This window comes from Buteo buteo, unplaced genomic scaffold, assembly GCF_964188355.1.
Source record: "Buteo buteo unplaced genomic scaffold, bButBut1.hap1.1 HAP1_SCAFFOLD_92, whole genome shotgun sequence".
NCBI classification, from domain to species: Eukaryota; Metazoa; Chordata; class Aves; order Accipitriformes; family Accipitridae; genus Buteo; species Buteo buteo.
The window spans coordinates 33477-46776 of NW_027439256.1; the positions used below are offsets into that span (position 1 = coordinate 33477).

At 50.6% G+C, this 13300-nt stretch overlaps 1 long non-coding RNA gene across 1 annotated transcript; it reads left to right on the plus strand.

Annotated features, from left to right (window-relative positions):
* Window positions 1-279: 279 nt before the first annotated feature.
* LOC142027934 (uncharacterized) lies at window positions 280-7829 on the plus strand. The gene is made up of 3 exons (XR_012649331.1): window positions 280-548; window positions 1343-1484; window positions 7714-7829. It is a non-coding gene; the product is annotated as an uncharacterized LOC142027934 (long non-coding RNA).
* Window positions 7830-13300: the final 5471 nt, after the last annotated feature.

Consider the following 13300-nt stretch of genomic DNA (forward strand, 5'->3'; position numbering starts at 1 on the left):
GGAGCCGACGAGCGAACGCCGGGCTGCCCCACGCGCAGGACGGCGCATGCGCCCGGGTCGCGCGTCCGCACGGCTGGTCGGGGAGCGGGTGCAGCGGGAAGCCCGCGGAAAACCACACGAAACCGGCAACGCTCCTGCGTCTGACCTGGTCGGACTCCGGGGGCCGCGGCGGCAGCAAGGACTACGCCGCGCCCGAGAGCCACGCTGCCGCCCCGCCGCCGAGTCCGCGAAAACTACAGCTCCCGGCATGCCCCGGGAGGCAGCCCGCCCTGCTGCCTGACCCCGAGGGGAAGCCGCTTCCGTTTCCGCCCACCCCCACGCCGGCGCAGCCGCAGTTCCCGCCGAGCCCCCAGCGCCGCTCCGGGCAGCTCCGGCGCGCTTTCGCCGCCCGGCTCCGGCACGGCGCGGCGCGGCACCCCCCCGCCCGGCTCCGGCTCCGGGCAGCGGCCACCGCCGCCGCTCCGTGCGTCCCACACAGACCCCGCCGTCCTCCTCGGGGCTTTCCCCGGAACCCGCCGGCCGGCTGCGCAGCCCCGCCACGGGGCCCGGTGAGCACCCCCCCCGCGCGCGCACGTGGTCCCAGCCGCCCTGCGCCCCCCCCCCCTCGCGCGCACTTGCTCCCAGCCCCCCTGTGAGCCCCTCCCCCGTGCGCACTTCCTCCCAGCCCCCCCGCGCGCACTTGCTCCCAGCTGCCCTGTGAGCGCACTCCCCCCCCCGCGCGCACGTGGTCCCAGCCGCCCTGCGCCCCCCCCCCGCGCGCACTTGCTCCCAGCCCCCCTGTGAGCCCCCCCCCCCCGCGCGCACTTGCTCCCAGCCCCCCTGTGAGCCCCCCCCCCCGCGCGCACTTGCTCCCAGCCCCCCTGTGAGCCCACCCCCCCCCCCCCGCGCGCACGTGGTCCCAGCCCCCTGTGAGCCCCCAGGGCTCCCCCCCGGCCTCTGCACCGGCGGCCCCCACCTCCCCCGGGCCACCCCCGCCTCCGACGTTCGCCGTCCGAGGGGCGCCCGGCCCCGCTCACCTTCTCCCGAGGGGCAGCCGCAGCCCGGCCACCGCCCCGCTCCGCTCCTGCCTCGGCTCCCACCGGCCCCGCCCCGGCCCCTCCCCCGGCAGCCCCCCCTTTCCAGGGAGGGGACGGCCCCAGCAGCCTCACTGCCCGCACCTGCGGCTCCTCCAGCCCCGGCCCGCAGCTGGGGGACCGAAACCCGGAACAAAACTTCTCAACACCCATGGGAAGTTAAGCAGCAGGCACTTCCTCGATTGAATGAAAGGTGGCAAGAGTCATCTCATTTGGAAGGGGTGTTAACTGGGGTCAAAATACAGATTTGAATACCCATCTTATTTTAGTTCTAAGACTTGGCGATTGCCAGGTATCATCTTTTCCATTTACCCGGGTCCACCAGCGAGGCCACAAGGGAGATTTCTTCCAGAGAGAGGAGAGAGTTATTAAGGCTGAAGTCCACGATTTGCCTTTCTCCTTCATGAAAAGGTGAGTGGATCATATATCATCACTAGTCACCCAAACAGTTAACCCTGAACTTTTCACCTGTCCTTTAATACAGTCAACTCCAAGCTAAATGTTTTCCGTTATTAAGAGGCGACCAAAGATCATGTAAAATATTATTATACTTTCTACAAACACATCCCCATCTGAGAGCTTTAGCTACTAGAGAAAGTCGTTGGAGTTTGGGGTCAGAGGAGCTGCAAGTATAAACCTTCATTCAGCTCTGTTTAGGATGTGTGATTTTTCTCTGGTTGTCTAAACCAGTCTAAATTTCCATAGACGGTCCCGACTCTGGGTGGCTCTAACAAGGATCCTGGAACTCCAGGAAATTCTAAACATCGTTTTATATTTTAAATATGATCCCAAGTTCCTTCCTGCACTTGTCGCTACGGTTTTGGCAACTGACAGCCCCAAGGGCTGCCTGTACAAGTTTCTCCCGAAGGGCGAGTAAATTAATTCTTTTGTCCATGAGGTGGATGGTTTGGTAATGTTATAATTCACAACGCTCTAATTCCTTCTTTCAAATTTAAAAAAAATAATTGCCTTTTAAATCCATCCCATTTAATTTGCTAAAATGATTCTCATTGTTCTGCATCTTTTCTCAAGTTTTGGTTAAATTCAATGTCAGTATTCTCCACGGAACTAGATTTTCATCTGACTTTGGAATCGGAAGGCAGGCTGTTACTGAGGTTCAATTTTGTGTCTTTACAAAACTTTGAATCAGTTACAAAACTAGATTTTTGTTTTTTTAAACCAAATTACAAAAACGGTTAATATCAAGATTAACACAGCTCAAACAATAATTGTTTCATTTTGTTTATCTCATGTTTGGAACCCCTCAAAAAAAAAAATACATACACCCTCTAAACACACAAAAAGATTATTGCCCTCGACAATATTCCTAATAGCAACCCCAATAGTATAAACTTTACACAGCTGTTTTCCCAAATAGATAATGTGAAACTTACTTATAGATTTTCAGTTTTAAAGGGCCAGTTTCTTTAGACTTCCAATTTCTTGTTGGTGCTTTCTTTATTCTTGAATAATGAAGCCAAGGTTCTTCTCCCAGACCTTTACCGCTATAAGGGTTGTTAAAATGACTCGATACGGTCCTTTCCACTTCTCAGTGATTTTACATACATTCAATCTCCTGGTCGGAAGGGATGCGCTGCTACGTCCAATTCTAAGGGTCCAGCTGTGGAGACATACTGACAAAGTTCTTGAAAAGAATTGCTTAAAGAAATCATAACACCTTTTAAAAACCTATCTCCAAAGGCACTCAAGATACTCAGAACATAGGACTCTTGATATGGTCTTTCATAAAACATTTCATAATGACTTAAATTTTCTTTCTCTTCTGGCTATACTCTGATTCTTAATAGAGCCATGGGTAATGCTTTAACCCACGTGAGGAGTGAGGTTTCCTGACAAATTTTACTCGACTGTTGCTTAAGGGTATAGTTCATTCTCTCTCTCTCTCTCTCCCCCCCTCCCTCTCTTCCCCCCCCCCCGCCCCCCCCCCCGCTTGTGGTCTGTATGGGGTGTGATAGTCTCAATCTATAGATAATACTTTGCTCAGCTTGTCTCATAATCTTTGCTATAAAATGAGGGCCATTGTCAGATGACATTCTTACAGGCACCCCACATTTTGGTATTATCTCTTTGAGCAAGACTTTGACTACTTCCCTTGCTTTCTCGGTGCGACAAGGGAAAGCCTCGGGCCACCCAGTAAAGATATCAACTAAAACTAGGATAGATCCTTCTTTTCAAGGCAATTCTATAAAGTCAATTTGCTAATATTCTCCTAAAAAATTTCCTTATTTCATAATCCCAAAGATGATCTTATTACTGATTCGGGGACATTTTTATATATAAATTTCACATCCGCTTCTAATTGTTTAAACAATCTTTGTCGTATTTCACTTTCTGTTCCCCGATATACTTTGTGATGTTCAGCTCGGGCAATTTCTCTTATTATTGTGGGTGGGACTATTATTTGACCTGTCGGTGTTACAGCCTATCCTGTTTCATTTTGTTAGCCTGCAATCTAATAATTAATTCTTCATCTTTTTCGTTATAATTTGGAGTTTCTTTAGGCAATTTTATACTTTTCTCTGGAACTAGTGCTAGGATGCCTTTTTCCGCAGCCTCTTTAGCAGCTTTATCGGCCAGTCGGTTACCTGCGTTCGGACCGGTCTTACCTAACTGATGTGCTTTACAGTGCATTATCGTGACTGCTGTTGGTTTTTGAATGGTTTCTAACAATTTCAGTACTTGTTCTGCGTGCTGAATGGTGGTTCCTTGCGCGGGTAACGGTCCTCTTTCTCTCCGTATCGCTCCATGCGCACGTACTACTCCAAAAGCATACTTTGAGTCTGTCCAAAAGTGTTGACTCGCTTTCCTTGACTTAGTTCCAGAGCTCGAATGAGAGCTATCAATTCAGCCTTTTGGGCAGATATCGTCGAAGGCAAAGTTGGCAACACAATTACCTCCTCAGTAGTTATTGTCTATCTTGATAAACGTTTTCCTTCACAGATGGAACCGCTTCCGTCGGCATACAGTTCCCAATCTGTTTCTTCTAGCGGCACATCTCAGAGATCCAGTCAGCTGGAGTAGACTCTTTCGATTGTCTGCAAGCAGTCACGTTCCAGTTCTCCTCCTTTAACTTGATCGGTTGTTGAAAACGCAACAGGGTTAACGGTGGTAGTAGTGTTTAGGTAAACATCATCTTGTTCCAGCCACACCACTTGGTATTTCAGCATCCTGCTAGGGGATACCCAATGCCCCCCTCTCTGTTTTAGCACAACAGTTATCATATGGGAAACGTACAGTAATCCTTTGTCCTCTAATCCTTTGTCCTCAGGTGAACTTACGAGCTTCCTGGATCAGTAGCACAGTTGCAGCGACGGCTCTCGGACGACCAGAGCATCCCAGACTCACATTACCTAATCGCTTCGAGAAGTAGGCCACAGCTCGCCCACTTGGCCCTACGTATTGGGCCAGGATACCCAGAGCTATACCTCTTCTTTCACGAGCAAAAAGTTCAAGTGTCTTCTTTGTGAGATCTGGCAGGCCTAGGGCTGGCACCCCTCTTACAGCCTGTTTCAGTTCTTGGAAAGTAGCTTTCTCGGCATCGGTCCAATCCATCGTTTGAGGTTTTGAGCTGCTCCTATAAAGGTCGGGCCAGCAAGCCACAATTTATAATCTACAGGTGACACCACTCGACCATTCCCGGCAACGCTCGTCATTAATTTTTTTCGTCTTAGGTTCGGGGAGACGACAAATTGCCTCTTTTCTCTCAGTTCCCAATTGTCTCTGTCCTTTTAGGATTTTAAAACTCATTTAAATAAGTTTCTTCTTTCTGGGTTATTTGGGTTTTTTTCTTTTGACGCTCGATATCCACCGATTCCCCAAAAGTTCAAAAAGTTAATAGTTAGCTTTGTGCATTGTTCTTCCGTCTCAGCTACAATTAACAGATCATCCATATATTTCAGCAAGATTTCTTGATTATTTTCTTTCTTCCAAATCTCTAATTCTCGTGCCAATTGATTTCCAAAAATGGTAAGACTATTCTTAAAGCCTTGAGGCAAGACTGTCCGCGTATATTGTGTTTTTCTCCCAGTCTCAGGATTTTCCCATTCCAAAGCAAAAACCCCTTGACTACTGGGATCCAAGGGAATACGGAAAAAGGCATCTTTTCGGTCTAACACTGTGAACCATTCTTGTTTCTCCGTTAGGGTTGCTAACAAAGTATAAGGATTTGCTACTACCGGATGAATATCTTGTACTATTTGATTTATTGCTCTGAGGAGGTCTTGAACTAATCTACCATCTTGTTCATTAGCCTTTTAACAGGCAAGATCGGGGTGTTATATCTGGATTCGCATTCTATTAACAATTTGTATCTTAAAAATGTTTGTATTACCATTGCTAACCCTTTCCGACTTTCCGGTCTTAGGGGGTATTGTTTAATTCTTACCGGATTCCATCCTGGCTTTAAATCAACTCTCACAGGTTCTGCTTTTTGGATTTACCAGGAACTTCCCAGTCCAGACGATTGGAATTACAGCATTAGACTTTGACTGGTATAATCTTCTGCTTTCGGTAACCATCCTGTTAACAACAAAGCCACTGCTTCGATACGTTTAGTTTCTGGAATTGAAGTTTTAATCTCTCCATTTTTTAATTTAACTTCTGCCTCTAAGTTCTCAAATAGATCTCTCCTTAACAGGGTTTTAGGAGAATCTGGCACATACAAAAACTGCTGAGTGACCCATTGCTTTCCTAATTTCATTGTTAAAGATTTAAAGAAGGGTCTAGTTTCTCGTTCACTTGTTGCACCGACACCACCAATTTCTTCAAAACTTAACTCTCCCTCTAAGGTATTTAAAACTGAAAAGGTGACTCTAGTGTCAATTCAAATTCCATTTTCTGTTCTCCCGGTTTAGCTGTAACCAGAGGTTCTGCTGGGAGACTCCCCGTCAGATACGTTCACTTAAAAAGAACAAATCTACCTATGGCACTTTATTCCATTTACTCTCTCTCTCCTACAAAACAACAGTAATTGCAATATAGTATTGTAACTCAAAGTTCTGTTTGTTTACCATTTTTCCTGCAATTCACCCCAATGTGCCAATAAACGTCCCAACGGTGATGGTTTTGGTAACTTTTCATCAGCGGTTCCATTTCCTGCACTCTTATTCTTAAACAATTTTGCTGATGCCTTTATACTTCTATACATTCAAATACCAAATACCAAACAAATGCAAATGACAGTTGTCCCAAATAATACACAAAGTCCAACCCAGCAATAGCTTTCGCTTATGACTTACGGGCAGACGCCTAGGCTTCCACTGCAGACGGGTACCCTCCAAGCCCCAACCCTGCGAAGCTTTCGCCGCGCCTCACGGGCAGGCTTTCCAAACAAATTCCAAAGCAGCGGCGCCTTACCTTTTTTTCCAGGGAACGCTGCGAGGAGCTTTGCGAGTCGAGGGTGACGGTTCTCCACGAGAATACCTCGGTGCCGGCCGGAGTTCGATCGACACTCGATCTCGTCCAGTCTCACTCGCAAGGTCCCATCTGGGTCGCCAAAACCGTTCCCGAAATCCGGAATAAAACTCCTTAACACCAACCTGAAGTTAAGCAGCGGGCACTTTGTTTATCGCAGCGCTGGGGACACGGGGGATCGCTCCTCCAAAGGCGTGTCCCGCTTAGTATCAAAATCCATCAGTTTTTACAGACTTTTCCTGTCAGGTCATTGTTACCTAAGCTCCTTCCGTAAAAATGCATACTATGCTCGTTCTTAAATTTAACCTTTATAATGATCGGTCCTTTGATTATATAACCTTATCAATATTCTTATTTAAAAACAATCATTGGTCAGTTACACTTAGCTCTGCTGACTGGCATCTTCGATCCTCAAATGGAGATGGGAAGGGTAAGGGGGTTTCCAAGCAGCAAACTGGCGTCCCCGACGGTTTCCTTAGTTTCCTGAAACAGAAGGTAGGAGAACCAGTAACTTCCTGGTGAGGTTTCTAGGGTTAGCTCTTTCAAACTTTAACAATATTAAGGTTCCTAGAGTCACGCGTAACACAGCTCCTCCTAAAGTTTCTATGGCTACGTTTCAAACTTAACGATCCTATACGTTATGCTTCACAATTTTACTTCTTAATCAAACCTAACTCTTCTATGTGATTAAATTTTGATTTCTTTACCGGAATATTTGCAACAGCTGGAGCCCAGCAGGAACAGGGGGGACACGGCCCGACCCCACCAGCGCCTCACCTCCTCCTCCCCTGGGCTCCCTCACGGCCCCTCCACTCGTGCAAAGGGAGCGCAAACGCAGCCCGGAGGGCAAAGGGGACGGGCGGCCAGCGTTTATTCAGTCAGTCGCGTGCCTATCGAGTCCTGCCAGCGAGTCTGCTCTGGGGCTCGGGGCGCCCCCCGGCGCTCCCTCTGCCCCTCGGACACCTCTGATAGCCTATTTCCATACATTCTGTATGGCACGTCTAAATATTGGGATGGTTTTAATATTTTGTACCAGCTGTGGAAACTGGTTTGCTGCTAGGTGACTGCAAAAGTGAGATTTGGTAAATAATTATTAGAAATCTTACACTAACACTACGATTGAAACAATAGACAAAAGTATAGCCAAGCAATCGACTAGCAGAGGTAGGTACTCCTAAGTTTTGCAGTTCTTTGCTCTTATGACTAGATGTTCCTGTACGCTGGATGAGAACAATGCTGAAACTGACCACGTGTGATTGAACCTGCGTTAAGCTTCAAGATCAAAGAACAAGGACAAGAATAAAGACTTCGAGGACAGCCAGCAAGAACTTCAGATGGGTCGGTGGTTGCAAAAGCAGCCCTTCGTCTCAGATGGATCCTTCATTGCACGTGATCGGACGTAGGCAGTACTATGATAATCGGTTGCCGTCGTTTTTATGTATATGTATACTAATCTGATTAACATGCAATTAGTTATTCTGTATAACCTGTTTGTGCTAAAGCTGTGGCATGCACGCTAGGTGGAACTATCCCCCGTGCAGCCAGCGCTGCAATGAAGAATGCCTGCTTTCTAAAACTCCAAAACGAGTCTTAGGGAGTTTCTTCGACTGGCTTTTCAGTATCAGGGGTACAAGGGAGGAAAGGAAAAAAAAAAAAAAAAAAAAAGGCAGCGGTGTGGGAAAGAGAGGGGACCAGGGGAAGGGGCAGGGAGGGACCAGAACGCGGAAGAGGGGAGACAGGGCCCCGAGGGCCCGGGGCTCACCACAGCTCTTGGCACTGCCAGGAGAATTTGCCAGTTGAGACGCTTCTTTCTGCTCCTCTCCCGCTCCCCTCCTCTTCTGTAACTCCGGCGGCGCGGCCGTCCTCCCCCTAGGAGAACACGCGTCTCATAGGTCTTGCGAGACGAGGCCTCCTAGGCACGGAGCCTCGCTCGCTCGCACACTACGTGGCCGTACCGCACCGTCGGTGCCGCATCCGGACCCTGCGGTGCACCTCGGCGGTCTGACCTGCTGCGGACTACGAAGAGGGATCCTTCCACACGCGGAGAGGCAGGCTCTCTCTTGCCTGCAGCGGGAGGCAGCTGCCGGCCGGCCAGCCTTCCATTTCTTCTTCTCTACCTTTCTCTGGCCTCTCCAGCTTCAGCCGCAGCAGCTCCTGCCCGCAGCCGGTAAGCGCCCCGCCTGTCCCTTTGTGCTCCCGCGCCGCGAGGAGAGGGAGGCCGGGCAGAGACAGCCCGTGCGAGCTTTCCTTGCCGGCGGCGTTTCCTTACCGGGAGGAAGCAACGAGCGCGGCGGCACCTCCCGCCGGTGCCGCATTACCGTTACCGTCGGACGGCACGTGCAGGACCGCGGCAGCCCCGCGCACTCGCAGCCTCCGAGCTGCAGTACCGAACATTGGTCGCCGGGTGGCAGCGGCGAGCGCTTGGCACAACGCGCCAGCGCGCATGCGCGGCACCCCAGCTGCAGTACCGAAGTCTGTTCAACAGGTGGCGGAAGAGAGCGCTGGCGAAACGCGCCGCCACCGCGCGTGCGCGGCTCCGCGCTGCTGTACCGCGTTTCGGTTGCTAGGCAACAGCAGGAGGGCGGCAAAAGGCGCCACCGCGCATGCGCGGCTCCCGACCGCCAGGGCCGCGTTTTGGTTGCCAGGCAACAGCAGGAGCGCCGTCAACCGCGCCGCCGCGCATGCGCGGTTGCCGAGGCGCCATGTCGCGTTTTGGTTGCCAGGCAACAGCGGCGAGCGCCGTAAAAACCGCAGCGCGCATGCGCCCTTGCCGAGCTGCCGTAACGCGTTTCGGTTGCTAGGCAACAGGAGCAGGCCGTAAACCGCGCCGCCGCGCATGCGCGATAGCCGAGGCGTCGTGTCGCGCCTCGGTTGCCAGGCAACAGGGGCCAGCGCCGTAAAAGTCGAACCACGCATGCGCGCTTGCCGAGCAGCCGTAAAGCGCCCCGGCTGCCCGGCAACAGCTGGACGACCCCCCCCCCCCCACCGACGCACTCCACCGCGCATGCGCCCCTCCCCAACGCCACTTCCCACCTTCGGTCACCGGGCAGCAGCAGCCGCATCCCCGTAACGATCCTCTTCGGAGCATCAGCTGCACGAGGGACGACTGACAGCTCAGACCAGTAGAGACCAGACACAGGCGGCAACTACTTACTGGGGGCACAGGGATTACGTTGCCCTGCCCTTTCCCCACTCGCAGCCCGGGCAGTCATCTTCATCGTCTCCGTTCCAAAGAGCACCCGAGTGGCTGGAGCGTTTACAGCAGTCAAGTGCAAAGAACAGACCATTCGGGTGGTCGCTTCTGCCCCTGCCCTCCCCACCCCGTTATCTACAGAGGAGAAGCAGCACAGGGAACCTGCAAATGGGGGGGGGGGGGGAGGGGGTCCCCTGGAGCAAGCCCCAAGGACTGCTGTATCCCCTCTGAATGTGGCATCAGGGTTGCGGGAGCGACAGCAGCCAGCCAACAGATGCTGGCGAGAGATTTAAAAAAAAAAAATAACGCCTGGTTCCGGTGACAGCCTGAAGGCAGGCCACAAGAGACCCAAAGCTGCTCTGTGCCAGAGGGGCAGCTCTGTCCAGCAGGAAACGCCGCGTCCCAGCGCACCAGATGCCAGCGGCCCACCTGCAAGCCAGCGATACCCTGGCGACCCTGGGGCTCGGTTGGGGTGGGCGCACCTTTCCTCACCTCTGAGCCATCAGAACTCTGCTCTCCCAATCCTACACGCACGCAAGGCTTCTTGTGCGGGGCTCGTCTCTTATCGAAGAGACGCTGCACGGTGTTACTTACCGCCCCGCCCTCCGGCGTGCAAAGGAATCAGCCGTGAAGCAGGGATAGCAAAGAGGCCTGTCGGGATATTAGTAGTCCTCAGCAGACGACCGTAGAGCCCTCGAGGTTCCATCTTTGCTCCCTACAGGAGCGTGGCTCCGCACTCCTTGCCGCTCCCGCCGGCAAGCGACACAATTGCCCTTTGCTGCCTGCAACAGGCAGTACCTGCACGGCCCCAGTAATGCCGCTTACAGAGCGAGAGGCGCTCGCTATAAAGCGGCAATGAAGAACAAGGACGGCCCGTCAAGATGGCAGGACGAACATAGAGAGCCTCCAGCATTAGCCAGGCAGGGCTTGCAACTCACCTCGTGTCGTGGTTTAACGCCAGCCAGCAAGAAAGCCCCACGCGACCGCTCGCTCGCTCCCCCGCCCCCAGTGGGACGGGGAGACAATCGGAAGGGCGAAAGTGAGAAAACTCGTGGCTTGAAACGAAAACAGTCTAATCATTTAAAAGAAACAACAACAACAACAACAACAACAACTTGTAAGGAAAAGAAGAAAAAAAAATGACAGAGAATGGGGTGCAGGCAGCATGCCAGGGGTCTGGAGCCTGACGGATGATGGGGAGCGGGGGGTGGAATGTGGAGGAGGGAAAGGAAGCGGGGGGGACGACGGGGGGGATGGGACAGGAGATAGAAGAGCAGGGGATGCGGGGGGAAACAACTCGCGTGGGTTAAAAACTCGAATGGGTGAAGGGGGCGGGCTGGAGCAGCAGGGGGCATATATGGGGGAGAAACACACGCCGGGGAGAGGGTAGGTGAGGGTACAGAGGTGCATGGGGGGACACGGGGGGGAGATGACCTACCCCAGGGAGCCCACCCAGGATGATCCACAGCAGGTAACTCACCTGGGATAACCCGCAACAGAGCATCCACACCAGATCATCCACACTGGGAGGACCCCCAGCAACGCCCCTCAAACTGCTTGTGCTTCACCCCCAGTCTTCCCCAAACTGGGGAGTTTTTTGCTTTTTCAAAATACTCAGTTTGGGGTGTGTTTCAGTGCTTTTCCACAACATAAAAAGGGGTGATCTTTCGGTTGTGGGTTTGTGCATGAAAATGGGGTGGGTTTTTTGCTTTGCAGCTGCACCAATCCAGGCGGATTTGGCTTTCCCAGGAGTCCCAAAGTCGTTTGTTTTTTCCCCGTTGCAGACCCAGAATCAGGGGGTTTGGGGTTGTCCTGGTTTCAGCTGGAATAAAGTTCATTTTCTTCCGAGTAGCTGGTACAGGGCCATTTTGGATTTAGGGTGAGAATAACGTTGACAACACCCCGATGCTGTAGTTGTTGCTAAGCAGTGTTTATACTAAGTCAGGGACCTTCCATCTCCTCATACCGCCCTGCCAGCAGAGGCTGGGGGCGCACAAGAAGAGTCGCTGAGCTAAAGCAGGATTCCAGGTAAACAGGTCAGCTCGAAATACACCACCTCCTTTAAAAGTTAAGAGCGATTTGAACACTTAAAATCAGCATTTAGGCTAATCGATACCATTTTGAACACCTTCTTAGCATACAAGTAAACACTCTTGCCGGTGTTGGAAAACGTCTCCTCCCTTCCTTACAGCACCGCTGCAGGGAGATAACCCTGGGAGGCTGCGGGACGAGGTCGTACGCAATCAGAATCTACGCTTACGGATCCACCACAACAGCTACAGCCCTTGCGCTGCTGCTGCTGCTGCTTTGCATCTTGCTCGTTTGGTGAATAAAGCTGAAAGTGAAGTGGAAAACTCCAAAGAGCAAAAGGAAAAATAAAGAATAAATCTCAATCATTCACTTTACACTAAAAAGGCGTGCCCATGTTTATATACGTCCAATAAAAATACTTATACTGTAAAAGTATTTCATTTTCCTTTCCCATTACCTTAACTTGCACAGCTCTGAATACATACCATTAAATTATCTCTCTCCAAAGTACACAGTTATAATGGGACTAGGGGTTTTTGTGCGTGTTACAGAACGCGGAGGGACACCTGGCCAGCTGAGCTGCCCAAGAGAGGTGCTACTGAACTGCCAGGGAAACGCACCATTGAAAGCCAGACAGAAAGAAAGTACTTCAGAGCACTCCGTCAAAACATCAGGAAAAAAAACCCATAACATTCAGTTGCCTCTCTTTTTAAACGTTTAGAAAAATACCTAACTGCTTACATACACCTAACAAATCAAATACTACAGCTATTTGGCAGTTAGTTTAAACAATGCAAGTCAATTTGTAAAATCCCCAGGGCTGCAATACCTCAGACTACCAAAAAGGACTGGCGGGTTTCCTAATGCTTTTGGCAGTACTGAAGCAGGCAGAGCAACACGTTTTCATGTTATCTCGACTGTTACAACTGAGAAACCAAAGACCAGTGATGCCACCAACTTTAGGAAGATGGGCTGTGCTTGGGTCTTTGGAAGGAAATTGACTTTTTTTTTTTTTTTCTTTTTTTAAAAGAGAGTGAAAAGTCTCGTTACTGATGACTTCTACTGTCAAGTCGATCACCTCTGAAGATCCACTCTGATGGGAAGTTCCTAAAACAAAATCTCTTTGAGAGAGAAAGACTTCCATTTTGGAAAATCTCTTTCCAACTGAAGTCAAAATTACACACTGTAGGTTCAAGGAAAAAATACATTACTGAAGCAGTAACTCATCAAAAACACCTCAGGACTCACTGTCACTAGTTACAAGGCTGCTAACGCTTCCTGGGAAAGCCTGGAAAACACACAGATGCGACGCCCGTTTTGTCCTGTTTTGTCCACGTCTCTTCTTTGACCTTGATTGCTTTTAGTACAGATGCTAATTATCTCCGTAACGTTTTTGAGTACTACTAGAAGATATTTAAAAAAAAATCATTGACTGTAAAAGCATAAAGCTTTTATCATGAAAACAAAGGCTGTTTCTTCTGAACAGCTGAACTCTTACGAACAGTTCCTTCCCTCTTTTAGGACAAAATTATTTTCACAGTATCATTTACTAGCAAGCACACAGCAACAG